This window comes from Petaurus breviceps, unplaced genomic scaffold (genome assembly GCF_028583685.1).
Source record: "Petaurus breviceps papuanus isolate PSGF00001 unplaced genomic scaffold, PetGlider_PUasm1.0 90881, whole genome shotgun sequence".
NCBI lineage: Eukaryota > Metazoa > Chordata > Mammalia > Diprotodontia > Petauridae > Petaurus > Petaurus breviceps.
Genome location: NW_027187369.1, coordinates 7,357,371 through 7,373,161, shown reverse-complemented (window position 1 = coordinate 7,373,161; position 15,791 = coordinate 7,357,371). Strand labels below are relative to the sequence as shown.

The following is a 15,791-nucleotide window of genomic DNA, read 5'->3' as shown; positions in this document are numbered from 1 at the left end:
CAGGCATCCTCAGTTCTAAGTCCTAACTCTTGCTAATTAGCTGTGTGGCCCTTGGGCAAGTCCTTTCATTTCTCTGGGCCTCAGTTTCCTCCTCCATAAAATCAAGCTATTAGACTAGATGAGCCTATAGGTTGCTTCCCGATTGATCATACTTTAAAGAAATTGAACTCTCTATCCAAATGAATCACAAGTACTTACAGAATCAGGAACCACCTGATTGCTACAGCTTCCAGGAATCTAGGGTAAAGTAGAGAAGATGACTAAACACTCATAGATGAATGGCATCATGCATGCATGGGACAGTGGGAAAGAGCTGGACATCTAGCAAGGCCTTACAAGCTGGCTTTTGTATCTCAGACTTATCTCTTTGTCCCCATTTGCTTCATCTGGAAACCAGGCAGAACTATCGTGAGGAAGCAGTTTGCAAGGAGTAAAGGACCAAAATAAGAAGCACTCCCGCGATGAGAAATCCTTCTAGAAGTGAAATAGTGGGTTGGAGCTGAAACTGGGAAGCAGGACAGCTTCTTTCAAATATCACCTTTGACACTTACTGCAAGCTATGTGGTTGTGGGCAATTCCCAGAAGTTCAGGGTTGGCCTTGCCAGTCCCTTCTAGCTTGAACTCTGACATTGGGAAGTTTCTCCATTTTCACTTTGCTAGAATCATAGATTCAGGGTGAGAAGGGACCTGAGAAATCATCTGGTCTCCGTCCTACCAAATGGACCTTTTCTTTATAATCTGTGTAATCTGTGCCTGACAAACAGCCATGAAGCCTCTGCTCAAAACTTCCAGTGGCAAGCAGCAAGCATGTCACTTTATCAGGCAGCCTATTCCATTTGGGGATTGTCCTCATTGCAGACAGTCTTTCTTACATCGAATTAAATTGTTTCTCCCTATCACTTGCACCCATTATTGCTTGTTTTGACCTCCAGGGCCAAGCAGAGCAAGACCAATTCGTCTTCTACCAGAGGAATCTTCAGATATTTGAAGCCTGCCATCCTGTCCCTCTTCAGTCATCTCTTTTCTGGGCCAATGTCCCAAGTTCCCTCAAATGATCTGCTTATGATAAGGTTTACAGTCCCCTAATGATCCGGGCAGCTCTCCTCTGTACTCAGTCCACTTTGTCAATGTCCTTCCTCAAATCATCTTTAGGGCTTGGATCTCTCTTTGAAACTAACACCTATTGAGGATTCAGCAAAATCTTAAAGAGTTGGGGAGCCCGACCTTAGAGAAGAGCTAAGCAAATCCCATTGTTTATCAGATAAGAAAACTGAGGGCTTGGAGGGGAAATGATTTGCCAAAGATTACAGGGAGTCATTCAATAAGCATTTATTAAGCTCTTACTATATGCCAGGCCCTGTGTGCTCAGTCTTGGGGATACAAAGAGAGGCAAAAACCAGTCTTTACCCTCAAGGAGCTTAGAGTCTAACAGGGGAGAGAGTAATGTGAAAGGGGAAGGCATTAGCAGCTGATGGGACAGTTGGGTGGGGCAGGGGACTGGGATAGACCTACAGAAGGTGCAATTGGAGCCAAATCTTAAGGGATGCCAGCAGAGTCAAGAGGTAGAGGTGGAGATGAAGGAGCATGGTGTTCCTGGCAAAGGGGCCAGACGAGAGGTACAAAGGCACACAGGTGGGAGATGAAGTGTTGCGTTTGAGGAACTCAAAAAGGCTGGTGTGGCTGGATCCTAGATCGTGTGGAGGAGAGTTAGATGTAAGGGGCAGGGGGAGTGGGAAGGTGCCAAGTTGGAGGTAAAGGGCTTGAATGCCAAACAGCGGACTTAATATTTGATACTGGAGGTGATAGGGAGTCATTGGGGTGCACTGAGCAGACCTGTGTTCTAGAAAAATCCCTTTGGAAGGTGAAGGCAGATTCCTAGGACCCAGATTTCTTGCCCCACTAGTCCAGTGTTTTTCCCATCCTGCTGTGCTGCATCTCTCACCCAGTGAGATTGAATAACTCTTCCTCATCACCCTTGCTAATCTCTAGGCTCTGAAATTAGGCTGAGCACTTGGAATAGGAAGAGCTTGCCCAGAATTACCAATTTAGAGATTTTCCAAGTTGGAAGGGAACCCAGAGGCTGTGTAATAATAATAGCCAAACAAGTACCCCCCTATACACCAAATCTGATAAATAGGCAGTCATCCAAATGGTAGAAACAGGCCCCTGTGGCCAGCAGATTGGCTTAGAAAACCGTAAATTAATATTATCTAGGTTTGATTGCATTTTTATTTCTTTTGTTAACTATTTCCCAATTACATTTTAATCTGGGTCCTGCACACTGGGGAGTTTGCAACCCCACATGCTTGGCACCTGTGTGCTTGAAGACTTAGTAAGGGGAGAAGCATTAATGATACAACCTCCTCAGATGATAACCATTCACTCTGAGACAGACAGCTGTCATTGTTAGCAAGTTTTTTCCCCGATGAGATTCTGAGCCTAAATCTGCCCCTCTGCAACTTCTGCTCATTGTTCCTGGCTTCTGCCTTGTGGAGCCTAGAAGAACAAATTTCCCACTTCTGTCAGCCAGCCCCATCTATGTTTCTTCTATGGCAGCCTGAGCTTGCATTAGCTTTTATGGCTACCTTATACTCTGGACTCACATGGAGCTTGCAGCCCACTAGAGTCCCCAGATCTTTTTCAGATAAACAGCTATCTTAGTCTTGCCTTCTCTGCCTTGTACTTCAGAGGTGGATTTCTTCAAAATCCAAGTATAAGACCAAGTATAAGTTTCAGTCTAATGTTCTAGCTTGTCAGGCCCTTTTGGAATTCTGATATTTTCATCCAGTGTGTTAACCATCCCTCCCCACTTTGTGTTGTCTGATAATTTGATGAGCATGTTATCTATTTTGTTGTTTAGTCTTGTCCAATTCTTTTCGATCCTATTGGGGGTTTTCTTGGCAAAGATACTGAAGTGGTTTGCCATTTCCTTCTCCAGCTCATTTTACTGATGAGGAAACTGAGGCAAGCAGTTTGCCCAGGGTCACCCAGCTAATAAGTGTCTGAGGCCAGATTTGAATTTACAAAAATGAGTCTTCCTGACTTAACTCCAGGCCCAGGACTCTCTATCCACCGAGCTACCTAGCTGCCCCATGTTATCCGTGCCTTTGCCCAAATAATTGATAAAAAAATGTTAACCCAGGGCTAAGCACAGATCCCCCAGGCACTTCAGTAGAGACCTCCTTCTAAGTGGACAACCAACTCTTAATAACTAATTTCCTTTTTCTAGTTCTTAAAGGTTACCTCACAATAACCCTTTTAGATCAATAATGCAAGTATTATTCTCCCCATTTTACAGATGAGGAAATTGAGGCCCAGGGAATTAAAATTACTTGCCCATGGTCACACAATTAGTAAATGTTAGTGGTGGAATTTGACTCCAGCTCCTGATTTTCTATTACACTATATCCCCCATTACATGGATCTTTGGGGTAACCTTAGGCAAGTTCCTTCCCCTCTCCAGGTTTGGGTTCCTCTTCTGTAAAATGAAGTCCCTTCCAGCTCTAGACACCATGACAATGAGAACAATCATTTTAAATCCTGGTGGAAGGATGTGGCCCTGAATGCCTGAGTCTGTATTGGGGTAGGGTAGACATAAGAGGAGACCTGATAGACATGCATTTTATAGAAAGGTTTCATTCAATTCAGTAAAGGTTTATTAAGTACCTACTATGGTCAAGAGACTCAGATTATTAATGATCTAAAGGGACTGAATAGCAGTAGGCCACATTACGCAAAGGGAAAGAAGAAAAGTTAAAAAGGCTTTCGAGAATTTATGGGGAGAAGTTAAAGGTTAGGAAGGTACTGAGAGGTCTCTTGTTTGTAAGCAACTGAAGTCTAGCTTTCAGTGTTGAGCAATAAACTAGATTCCAAAAGCCTAAAAGAAAATTAGCAAAGTGTTATCAGATCTTAATCTAATCCTCCATAAGAAGAAAGGAAGTCGGAAATGTCGGCAGCTTGTATGACAGTAGCTCTTGTGGGGTCTAGCAGTGCCTGCAAGGTGCCCTTAGCAGCCCTGGGGCAGAGAAAGAGAAAGGACAGTAGACTGGAAGGAAATACAGAAAGGAGGAGGAGGAGGGAGAAATGCAATGGACATGATGGAGAGAGTACCTTTACCAATGGCCTTGGCCCACTGCTCAGTGGGATACCTCCCTCCTAGTAGATCCTGGGGGTAATGTGCAGTCCTTTGATGAGGCTCCTGAGAAAAGTGATAAAAGGGAATTAAGGTTATTTTCATATTTTGATTCTTAAATTGTCCAATTTGGGAGTTGTTCATTCCCTTGATCATTTTAGAGGATGATAGGGAAAGGAATGCTTAGGACAAGATAAAGCAACTTAGAAAGGGCATGAAAGCTGTTTTCAAGTCCTTGAAGGTCTGTCATGATGAGGACAGATTAAATTTGACCTGCTGGACCACAGACGTTAGAATTGAGCGACAAGGGAAGTTTCAAAAAGATAGGTTTCAGCTCCATGGAAGGAAAAACTTGCTTACAGTGAGACCTGACTCTAGGGCACCCTTGGGAGGAAGGGAGTTCTCCCTCACTGGAAGTCTACCGAGCTGGGCAACTACTTTGGCAAGGACATTACGGGGACAGGTGGAATCTGCTCAAATGAGGATTAGATAGAGAACAGCTGTACCTCTGCGGTTGTCCTTCTGGGATCCCTGTTCCATCCTGCTGCTTGCTTGGGAATGATTTTCCTGTTTTACCTTTACCAAAGGATAGACTGAGATAGAAGAGAAGCTGACAGTTTTTTCATCGGCCAACTGCACTGCTTAGTATTGCTCTGCTAAAAGAGGCTCATGGGAAAGAAGGCTGAAACTGTGAAGTTGGGCTTCTTTTGGTCAATTGAATTTTCCTGTACTAGCTATCTCCTGTGAAAAGATGAGATAATTGTCCAGTTGGAGAGAAAATTTCCTGAGAGGAATGAATATAAACCCCATAAGGGGAGGGGCTGGGACTGAAAGCACCAAGTTTTTTTTTTTCCCTACTCATTTTGTTTGACTGTAGTGAACATTGGACTAAACAAGCCGATACAAAGAAGTACAACTCCTGCAATCCCCAGGGACCCTAATATTACTTGCTGAGTATTCTCTCTGTATCTTTAAAAGATCTCTCCTTGATGATTTTTGTTTTATTAAGTAAATTTCTCATCGTAGCCCTCTTTTCCCACCAATCTCTCAGAACAATGCAGAAGAAAAATAAAAACTGTTCTGCAAAACTAACTAAATGTCCCCAAAAGCTGAAATTAATATGCAGTGTTCCACACCTGTAGGCCCTTCCTTCTGCAAAGATCAGGGGAAGGTACTTTCTCCTGTCTCTTCTTTAAAGCCACACTTGGTCATTAGACTTTCACAGCATTCAGTTTCAGTCATTTTGTTGTTTTTCATTAAAGTAATAATTCTCCTGGTTCTGCTTACTTCACTTGGCAGCAATTCATATAAGTCTTCTTGTGCTTCTTTATGTTCATCACATTCGTCGTTTCACTTAGCACAATAATAGTCCATTACATTCTTGTACCACAATTTGTTTAGCCATTTACCAGTAGGCACCTACTGTGTTTCCAGTTCTTGGCACCACAAAAAGTTCTGCTATAAATATATTAGTGAATCTGGGGCTTTTCTTTTATTATCAGCCTCCTTGCGTATATGCCTAGCAATGGTATCTCTGCGTCAGATGATATGGACATTGCAATTGCTTTCTTAGTATATTTCTAAATTAATTTTATTTTTTTAAATATATAATTAATTCATCTGTTTTTAGTTTTCAACATTCACTTCCATAAGATTTTGAGTTTTAAATTTTCTCCCCCTCCTTCTCCTCCCGCCTCCCCAAGACGGCATGCAGTCTTATATAGGCTCTACTTACACATTCATATTATACATTTTTTCACATTAGGTATGACGTAAAGAAGAATTAGAACTAATGATTTTCAGAATGGTTGGACCCATAGTATTCATAGATCCACCAACAATGCATTAGTGTACCCATCTTTCGACAGCCCTTCCAACTTGGACTATTCCCATCCTTTGTCATCTTTGCCAATTTTAGGAGTATGCAGTGATACTTTGGGATTGTTTTATTTGCATTTCTCTTATTTTGCAATTATTTTGAGAACTCAGCAAACATTTATTAAGTACTCAGTAGGTATGTCTGTAAACATTTATTAAGCATTTACTATGTGCCAGGCTAAGCCCTCAGGAAATACAAAGAAAGGCAAAAACATATTAATGGGTTCACACTAGAATGGGTGGGACAACATACAAATGAGGTGATAAGGGCCTGCACTAGGGTGGTGGCAGTGTTAGAGGAGAGAAGGGGTATATTCAAGAGATGTTGCCAAGGCGAAATCAACAGGCCTTGGCAACAGTTTGGATATGGGAGTTGAGAATTGAGGATAACCTGCAGGGAGGGACCCTGAGGGACTGGAGAATAGTGTTACCCTCCACAGTAATAGAGAAGGTAGAAAGGGGAGAGGGTTTAAGGGAAAAGATAATAGGTTCTGTGTTGGACATCTTGAATTTAATATGTGTATTAGACATCCTATTTGAGATATCTGAAAGGCAGTTGGATATGTGAGATTTGAGGTTAGCAGAGAGATTGGGGCAGGATAGGCAAATTTGAGAGTTGTTAGCATAGAGATGGTAATGAAACCCTTAGGCACTAATGAGATCACAAAATGAAACAGTATCTAGGGAGAAAAGAAGATAGCCCAAGACAGAGTCCTGAGAGACACCTACAGTTAGAGGGAAGAGGGTCCAGCAAAGGAGACAGAGAAAAAGTGATCAGGTAGGTAGGAGGAGAACCTGGAAAGAACGGTGTCCTAAAAACCTAGAGAGATGAGAGTATCAGGGAGGAGAGGATTATCCACAGTGTCAACGGCTGCAGAGAAATCAGGAATGAGGATTGAGAAAAGGCCATTGGATTTGGCATCTAAGGGATGCTTAGAGTGACTTGGTCAGACCTATGTTTGTGGAATACCAGTTTGGGTAGCTGTGTGGAGGGTGTATTGGAGAGAAGAGGCCGACCACTTAGAAGGCGCTACTGCAGTAATCCAGAGGAGAAATGATGAGGGCCTAAGCTCCAGTAGAGTCTATGTGACTGTAGAGGAAGGGACATCGAGGAGAGATGCTGGGGAGGTAGAATTGATTAGAATCAGTTAACGGGCCAATCAGTCACCAATATATATATATATATATATATGCACATATATATGTATGTATGTATATTTTTTAAAGCAATTGGGGTTAAGTAACTTGCTCAAGGTTACACGGCCAGTTATTTCTGGGTGTGGTGCTAAGTATCTGAGCCCAGATTCGATCCCCAGGTCATCCCGACTCTGGGGCTGGTGCTCTTACTCACTGTGCTACCTGGCCACCCCATAGTCACCAATATATTGATAACCAGTTGGTGAAGGTGGGGAGGGTGGGTGAGGGAGAAGGAAGAGACAAGGATAATTCTGAGATTGTGACCCCGAGAGACTGAAGTATGGTGGTTCCATCAATGAAGATAGAGGCATTTAGAGAGAGCATATTTAAATGGAAACAGTATGAATTCTGTTTTGAATATATTGAGTTTAATATGTCTGTGTCCAGTAGGCAGCTGGTAATATGAGATGTGAGTTCAGGAGAGAAAGTAGGACTGGATATAGACATTTAGGCATCATCTGTCTACAAAGAACTGATAAGTAAACCCATAGGAATTGATGGTATCATCAAGGGATAGTGTGAAGAGAGAGGTGGGCTCAAGACAGAGCATTATTGTTTATTGTATTAGAGATAGGGACTGGCCCTATGATTTCATTGGTGTAGGGAACTCCCTCTACCATCAGTGTAGGCCAGCTCCTTCTCCATAGCTTGGAATCTGAAGAGAATTGCCTGGAAGCTGAGTGGGAGGCTCAGTGCTCCACAGCTCCCCCAGAGGTCACAGAGCCTGTAGGTGTCAGGGGCTTGTTTTGAACCCAGGTATTCCTGACTTCAAAGTCATATCTCTATATATCACTCTATGCTACCTCTCCATAACAAGCACAGCAACAATAGCTAACATTTGTTCGGCGCTTGCTATGTGCCCAGCACTGTGCTAAGCACTTTACAAGTGTCTCATTTGACCCTTACGCCAACGCCGGGAGGTCAGGGCTGTTGTCATCCCCATTTTACAGATGAGGCAAACGGAAGTGATGTGACTTTCCCAGGGTCACAGCTACTAAGCGGCTGAGGCTGGCTTTGAGGACTCTAGGCCTGATACTTTCTCCACTGTGCCACCAGCTGCTCCTACTATCATCGTAATCATTATGGATCACTGCCAATGACGCTAACATTAGCTTATCATGATTATTATGGCGACTCTAAGAAGTCTGTCATCCATGAACATCGTTGCCCCTCGTTAATCGTTCCCCCAGTTAAGTGAGGCTCCCACTCCCGTTCCTTCCACTTTGCTCATAGGGCTGATTCTACTTCGTTGACATCGGGCCTTCCAAAGTCACCGTTCGGGGCCGCGCATGATGACACGCTTGTCATTGCCCGGCTGCACTCACACTCTTGGCCACTGGCTCAGAGATGGCACCACAGCTGATTATTTAACTCTGTCTTTGTCTGGCCAGCTGCAAAAGTGATGGGCCACTGACATGTGCCCATATAATACACGGATACATTGATCATGGCTTGTTGTTTGCTTGGAGTGGGGAAACACATCAGAAGCTTCAAAAAATCAGTTGACAAAAATCAGGTAATCTGCAGAAAGGAAAGGATTAGGGAAATGAAGAAATGTAATCATGTTTAATAAAATATTTTTAATTGGGTTTTAGGCCTATCTATTTTACAGAAGCAAATAATGAGTAGTAGAAAGAAGCACTAGGTCATTACATGGGTGATATTGGTGTTGTTGGAGAGACAGAATGGGAGGGGACATAGAGAACTGGCTACAAAGCTAGGTAGGCTTGGGTTCAAGTTCCCACTCTGACCCAGCCTGGTTGTGTGACCCTGGGCAAGTCATTTAATCTGTGCCTCAGGTATCTCTTAAATGCTAGAGATTATAGAAAACCTCAGTTAGAACTTTTACATCACTCTTTATATTCCTGTCATCACTAACAGCAACAAGCTACTTAACTGCCTGCTTATATCCATCATGTACCTTCCTGTTTGCCCTTTGGGCCACCTGCCATTGGAAAGCTTCAGAAATCCCTATTTTGGGGCCAGTAGTGTTAAATAGATGGGATTCTGTGGGATCACTCCCCCCATTCTTGCATAGCTCCTTCCCTTTCTCCTTTTACTCTGCAAGTTGTCTGTGTTGCCTGAATTAACACCTGCCCATTTTGCTTCGTCCCGTGTCCCATCGTTCCCCCTTCCTATCACAGTGTGACTTTGCCAAATCTGATTATTTGTTGAATTCTGTCATTACTTTGGGGTAAAATATATTTCAGGGCAGAACTGAGTTAGTCCAAGCAGAACTACAGTGCATTTGATCGCTTGTGGGTGTGTTGTTGATTTAAAACCTGGCTTGTTTAGATTTTGACCTTAATTAGTATTCAATTTGGAAGGATTGCAATTAAGACTTCGGCCTACTTGAAATAAGTTAGTTTGTTTTGAACACCCTGCTTTCCCTGCTGAGTATTTCATTTTAATTCTTTCCTCTCACAAATCATTCCTTAATAATTAAATCATTAAGCAGCACTACGAATGGGAAAAAAAAAACGATTGAATTCTTCATCATGGACTTCAAAAGATGGGCTGCTCTGGTTGGATATCAGAGCCTTCTTGCAGTTCCCAGGAGCCCCAAACCTATGGTACCATATAAGTGGTGCTAAAAGGGACCTTAATGATTATTTTGTCTAACCTTCTTATTTTATGCAGAAGGAAACTGAGACCCTAAGAGGGAAAGTGACCTGTCCAAGGTCACTGCAAGTTAGCAGCAGGGCCAGTACTATAATAACAACAGCAGAAACAACAACTGCCAGTTTATGCAATGCTTTATATGCCTGGCACATAATAAATTCTTATCGATTGATTGATTCCAAACTAGGAATCTGGGCCAAGTACTGCAAATGGAGCCCAATGCAAGCAACATAAAGTTTGCCTTCATTTGGGAGTGGTTGGCAATGGAGACCCAGCATAAGGCCACTGCTATTGAAGGCCCAGGCCAGATTTGTGGGCAGATCAGGGGAGTAGCTCCCTACCCTTTAGTACCTCCCTTGTTTAATTACTCTTTCTGATGGGCTGCTAAGTACAGTTGGTTCTGTTCTGCCAAAGAACTTCGAGCACCCTATGCATTTGGCCCCCTGGGACGAACCTCCACTCACTCCACCCTAGTTTCCACCCTTCTGCTCCCTAAATCCCCAGAGCAAGCCCATGAGTCAAGCCCACATTTCCAGTGGCATTTGTGCAGACCCTGACATGCAGAAGAAGTCATTTTAAAAACCGCAGCTGTGCTGGTTGCTAGCTGGTAAAGAACTGGAGACATCTTGTCATTTCGAACCAAATCATTCTGTTGGCCACAAGGCAGAACGGCAGTAGGCTCAGATGGGGAAAGCCGAAGTCATTATCCAAAGGTCAGACTTGATAAGCAGCCTCTGTGCTGTCTCTCTCCCAGACTCCCATGTGTATGTAGGGAGGGGAGCAGAAAAAAGAAATCCATTCTCAGAAAAACCTTTATTAAATAGCCTTCTGCGAAGGAGGGGCAGTATGGTCAGGGGAGAAAGTACTGGATTGGAAGTCGGGGACCTGGATTCCAGGCTGACTCTAACTGCCTGTGTCACCCTGGGCAAGTCACTTACCCTTTCTGGGGCCTCATTGTCCCTCTGTATAAAATGGAGGAGTTGAACGGGCTTGCTACTATTTCTTCCAGCTGTATGTGATCCCATGATGATGAAGCTGTTTTCCATAGACACTGCAGAAGGTGAAGAGTGGCTGGCTAAGCTAGCCCTCCTAAATGGGGGCAACCTCAATTGTAGCCAAATTTAGGTGACTAGCAATTCGGCATAGAGGTACCACTATCATTAAAAAGAATAGTAATCACGATGATGGTGATGATGATGCTGCCACATTTTTCCAGGATTGGGGGAGGGGAAATTTGGACCTGTAATTTCATTATCTCTAGGAAACTCCAGGAATGGACCCAGGGAAGTACTCCAGGGACTGATCCTTAATATTCAGTGTGAGCATTTACAACTCTGAAATCCAAACTATAGATAGATCCCCCAGGCTTGATTTCTTGATTGTCTAGACATGAGAAAGTGATAGAGAAAATGTTTATAATGAAGATGAAATCTCTCATGCCCATCCACAGCTTAAACATTTACCTAAACTTCTCAGAGCGGAACCAACCTCCACAAATGCACAAGTGAAATTGTCTTAGAGAATTGCGGATGACACTAAGAGTTTAAACAACGGCCCAGAGCCACCTAGCCTAGAAGTAGCTGAGGCAGAACTTAGCCCTGGTCCCACTACCCCGTGGGGCCTGGGTAGCACCTGTTTCCCACCTACCACTGAATGTGGGTAAGGCCATGGGATTCAGGGCGCATGACTGAGAAGTTAAAGTTTATGGATCCCTAGGTTTAGAGCAAGAAAGGACTTCAGAAAGCATCTCATCCAACCCCCATATTCTATAGAAGAAACTGAGGCCCAAGGATGCTAAGTTGCCTGGCCTATTCAAGATCCCATGGGTAGAAAGCATCACAGGTGGGTTTTGAACCCAGATCCTCTGACCCGAGAGCTCTTTCTACTCTACCATTCTACCTCCTCCATTATTATCATTCCCATTTTACAAAGGAAGAAGTTAAAGTGACAGATGTAAAGTAGTTTGTCCCAGTTCATTGGACTGGGTTTCCAGCCCAGCCTCAAGCCAGGGTTTTCTTTCGTTCAGTCCAGTCTGATGTGCTTTCCGTCACACCCCATGGCCTCTTCAGGTAGAGGAGCAATCCTGAAAATGTTCTCATCTGGCCCTTGGATTTCGACATGCCTTAAATAGCAGCTTGGAGTAGAGAAGTGGGCACTGGCCTGCGGTTCAGGCTCCGGGTGCATCCTGCTTCCATGTGTCCATGGATTGGCGACCTCGTCAGGGCCCACTCCTTCCTTTGGGGTCTTTCTCATCCTCTGTGGTTCTTCCCTGTGTTGTGCATGTGCTTTTGAATTAATTTCCTAAGAGATGAAAGCAAGATTTGGGATGAAAGATTGTATTAGTGTTGCTTTATCCAGAAGAGTTTAGAGTCTTAGGAGGTGTAAATGTTGTCTTCAAAGACTCATGCTGTCCTAACCATAAGAATCTTATCCAGTTAAGCTTTATTGGATTTCAAGTCAACTGACATCTGTTGCCTGCCTTGGTGTGGGCAAAATGCTCTGCTTAGTACTTTCGAGACAGGGAATATGAAATTTAGTGACGATTAGTATAGGACATATCCCTACCCTCATGGAGCTTTGCCTTGTAGAAATTTTAAAAAACAAGTCATGTTTCTCTACCACTTGCAACTTTACAAAATAAAAGATCCTTCCTGGCTAGTAGGGCATCTTTTATTCCCATCTTGGAGAGGAAGAGACGGGAGGCCCAGAGAGATGAAATGGCTTGCCCATAGTCATATAGCTAGCTAATCATTGGCAGAGTTGGACCTTGAAACCCATGTGCTATTATTCTCTTTCCTCTACACTGGCCTCCAGATAGGGGGCCTCAGACATGGATAAAAGCTGATTTTTGAGCATGGGCATTTAGATAGATGTGTCCAGTGGCCCAGAACTCAGTTTCCCTTGCACGGCTCAATTTCAGCTTCTCTCCAGGTCTTACCCTCCCAGTGTATATATAACAGAATTCAGGGTTCTGACATGGCATATCCAACCAATCAGTCAATCAATAAATATTTGTTAAGCATCTCCTTTGTTCCAGGCACTATGCTAAACACTAGCCAGAATGGAAACATGTTTGTTGATAGGCCCAGAGAGCCTTTGGCAGCCCCAGTTGTTAGAAACTTTAATAGAATTGTCACTCCCATTAAACTGTAAAATGACTGTTTCCATTCGGAGGGGATAGTTATTCTATTGGACCCCAACCCTAGAGAGGAGAATGACCCCTAAGAGTATTGGGCAAGCAGCAGCGGTGGCTTTGGCCTGGAGTGGATGGTTGACTTCCAAGTTTAGTTGTCTGCACATCAGATCAAGCTCCAAGAGGGAAGACACCTGTTAAGAAAGGGCTTGCAAAAACCCATTTTGTTAGACTTGGTAAAAAAGAAAAGAGTAAGCTGATTAGGCAAAGTTCCAAAGATTCATTAGTTTATTAAAATGGATTGAAATGAGTGTTAGAGGGATTTAAATAAATTAACCTTTAATGAGTACCCAGGGGCCCCTGGAAAAGAATGACAGAGGATTAGGGGTATTTTGTCTGATTGTTGCATAATGCACACTGATTAGGTTTTTCTTTTTCCTTTTTTTCCCCCTGAATGTGCATTGCTTGGTAACAATACTAATAAATAAAAAGATTATATTTAAAATATCTCTAGATTGTAATTGTTGCCTCCTCGTATGTGTATACAAATACCCTGCTTCAGTTTCCTGTCAGGCACTTTGCATTTGGAGGAGAAAGTCGGCAGAGGAAGATTTCTGCCCCCTGAATTGCCTTAGAGATGGGAGAAGCTTGGGTCAGTGAGGCTCATTTCCTTCTTAGTATGCTGGTCTGCTTGGAACAGTAGATTCTGAATGAAGCAGGGCTCCATGTTATTAAGGGTTACTAATTGATGGCAAGTTATTTGGAAGATATGTTAGGGTTTGGGTGGACTGCCACCTCGATGGGGGTCAGGGGAGTAACATGGGGACCCCAAAAGTCAATCATCCCAAACTCACAGGGTTTCAGAACTGGAAGGGACTTCGAAGGACAGCCAGTCAAACCCATTTTGGTAAACAGAATGCTTTATGAGGCATCTTTGACAAGTGGTCATCTAGCCTTTTCTTAAAGACTCCAAGGAACAGGAATCCCCTCCCTCCCTTCCACAGCTGGATAGGCAGCCCTCATTCTGATGTCCAGCCTAAATGGCCTCTTTACAACTTCTACCCATCATTCCTAGGTCTTCCCCTTGGGGTAGATCAAATTGGAGACCAAATTAAATTTGTCTTCCACATGAGAGCGATTTCGATACCTAGTTAGGAAAATACTGTCACAGATCAGTAGGTCAACACTCTTATTTTACAGAGAAGGAAACTGAGGCCCAGAAAGGTCAAGTGACTTATTCAAGTCATACAGGCAGTAGGTGGCAGAGCCAAAATTCGAACTCAGTTCCTCCAACTCCAAATCCTAGGCCCTTTCAAATTGTGCCATATTGCCCTGGCAGCTGGTGGTACAGTGGATAGAGCACTAGGCCTGAAGTCAGGAAGACCTGAGTTCAAATATGGCCTCAGACACTTACTAGTTTTGTGACCCTGGGCAAGTCACTTTACCTCCGTTTGCCTAAGTTTTCTCAACTGCAAAATGGGGATAATCACAGCACCTACATCTCAGGGTTGCTGTGAGAATCAAAGGAGATACTATTTGTAAAAGCAATTTAGCATAGTTCCTGGCACACAGTAGGTACTAAATAAATGCTTATTCCTTTCCTCTTCCCTTTCCTTCCTCTTGAAGGCAGCTCTAATATTTGCCATAATTTTTTCTTCTCCAACTTAAACTTATCCTCATATAGCATGAGCTGGAGGTAGTCTAGCATCCTGTGTCCGTGTCCTCTGAACACTCTCCACTTTATCCATCACTTTAATCATGTTCTGGAATTATACTGGTTTACAGACTCTGTTCTCTCTCTTTTTTTGGAAATCAGGAGAAAACTTGCCCCTCTCTATCCTCTGTATGTCTCTCATTCGCTGCTGTCTTTCAGACATCCCCAATTGTAGGTCACCGATCACATCTGCCAGGTTTGTCAATAATAGCCAAGGGTGTAATTTCTGTGAACTGTGTGATTTGTGCCCATCTCTGACAGCGAGGTGCTCTTTCCCCATCATCTTACCCATTTTATGCGTTAGCTTCCTATTAGCCATTTTTGTTCTGTCCTTTCCAGTCCGAAGATCATTCTTCTTATCAGAGAAAACAGAAGCAAGATAAGAATTGACGAGCTCAGTCTTCTCTGGGTTATCATTTGAGATTTCAAGTTTCCCCGAAGGCCTGCTTTGGCTGCAGCTCCAAAATTTTGGTATGATAACTTCTTGTTCTAATTTTCTCTAATGAAATCATCTATTGTTTCTATGATTTGTTCTTTGATTCACCAATTCTTTAGGACTATTCTGTCTCTAAGTTGGAATCCTTCCTTCAGAGACCTTTTATTGATTATATTTTTTATTTATTGCCTCGTGGTAAGTAAAGACATATTTCATATTTCTGCATTTGTTTTTTATGCCCTAGAATATGGTCAGTTTTTGTAAAAGTGCTATGCATGGCTGAAAAAATGTGTTTGTTCTTTTCCAGTCACATTCAATAATCACCAGAGACTGATCACATCTACCTACCTTTTTCTCTAATTTCATTCAGGTCCTAAACTTCTTTCTTAGCAGAACCCCATGGTTAGGATCTGGGATGTGGATGTAGTCAAGGAGCCTGGCAGGTGGTGCAGGATGTTATCATTGGCATCAGAGACAGTGAGAGGAGAGAAGTGTTATAAAAACCCAGAGAAGAGTGTCCAGGAGGAGGGAAGTGGTCAGCAGTGTTAAGTGCTCCTGAGAGTCCAAGATGCATGAGAACCGAGAGTAAGAAAGAACAATCCTATCCAGAACAGAATTTTCCCTTTTGAGTTTCTTCTCCCTTTGAGGGAGGAAATTATTATGCAGGAACGTCAAGATA

General features: G+C 43.2%; 1 protein-coding gene across 5 annotated transcripts in view; it reads left to right on the top strand.

Annotated features, from left to right (window-relative positions):
* Positions 1 to 15,791, top strand: part of ENOX2 (ecto-NOX disulfide-thiol exchanger 2) — a 291,168-nt gene that overhangs the window by 115,140 nt on the left and 160,237 nt on the right. The window lies entirely within an intron of this gene.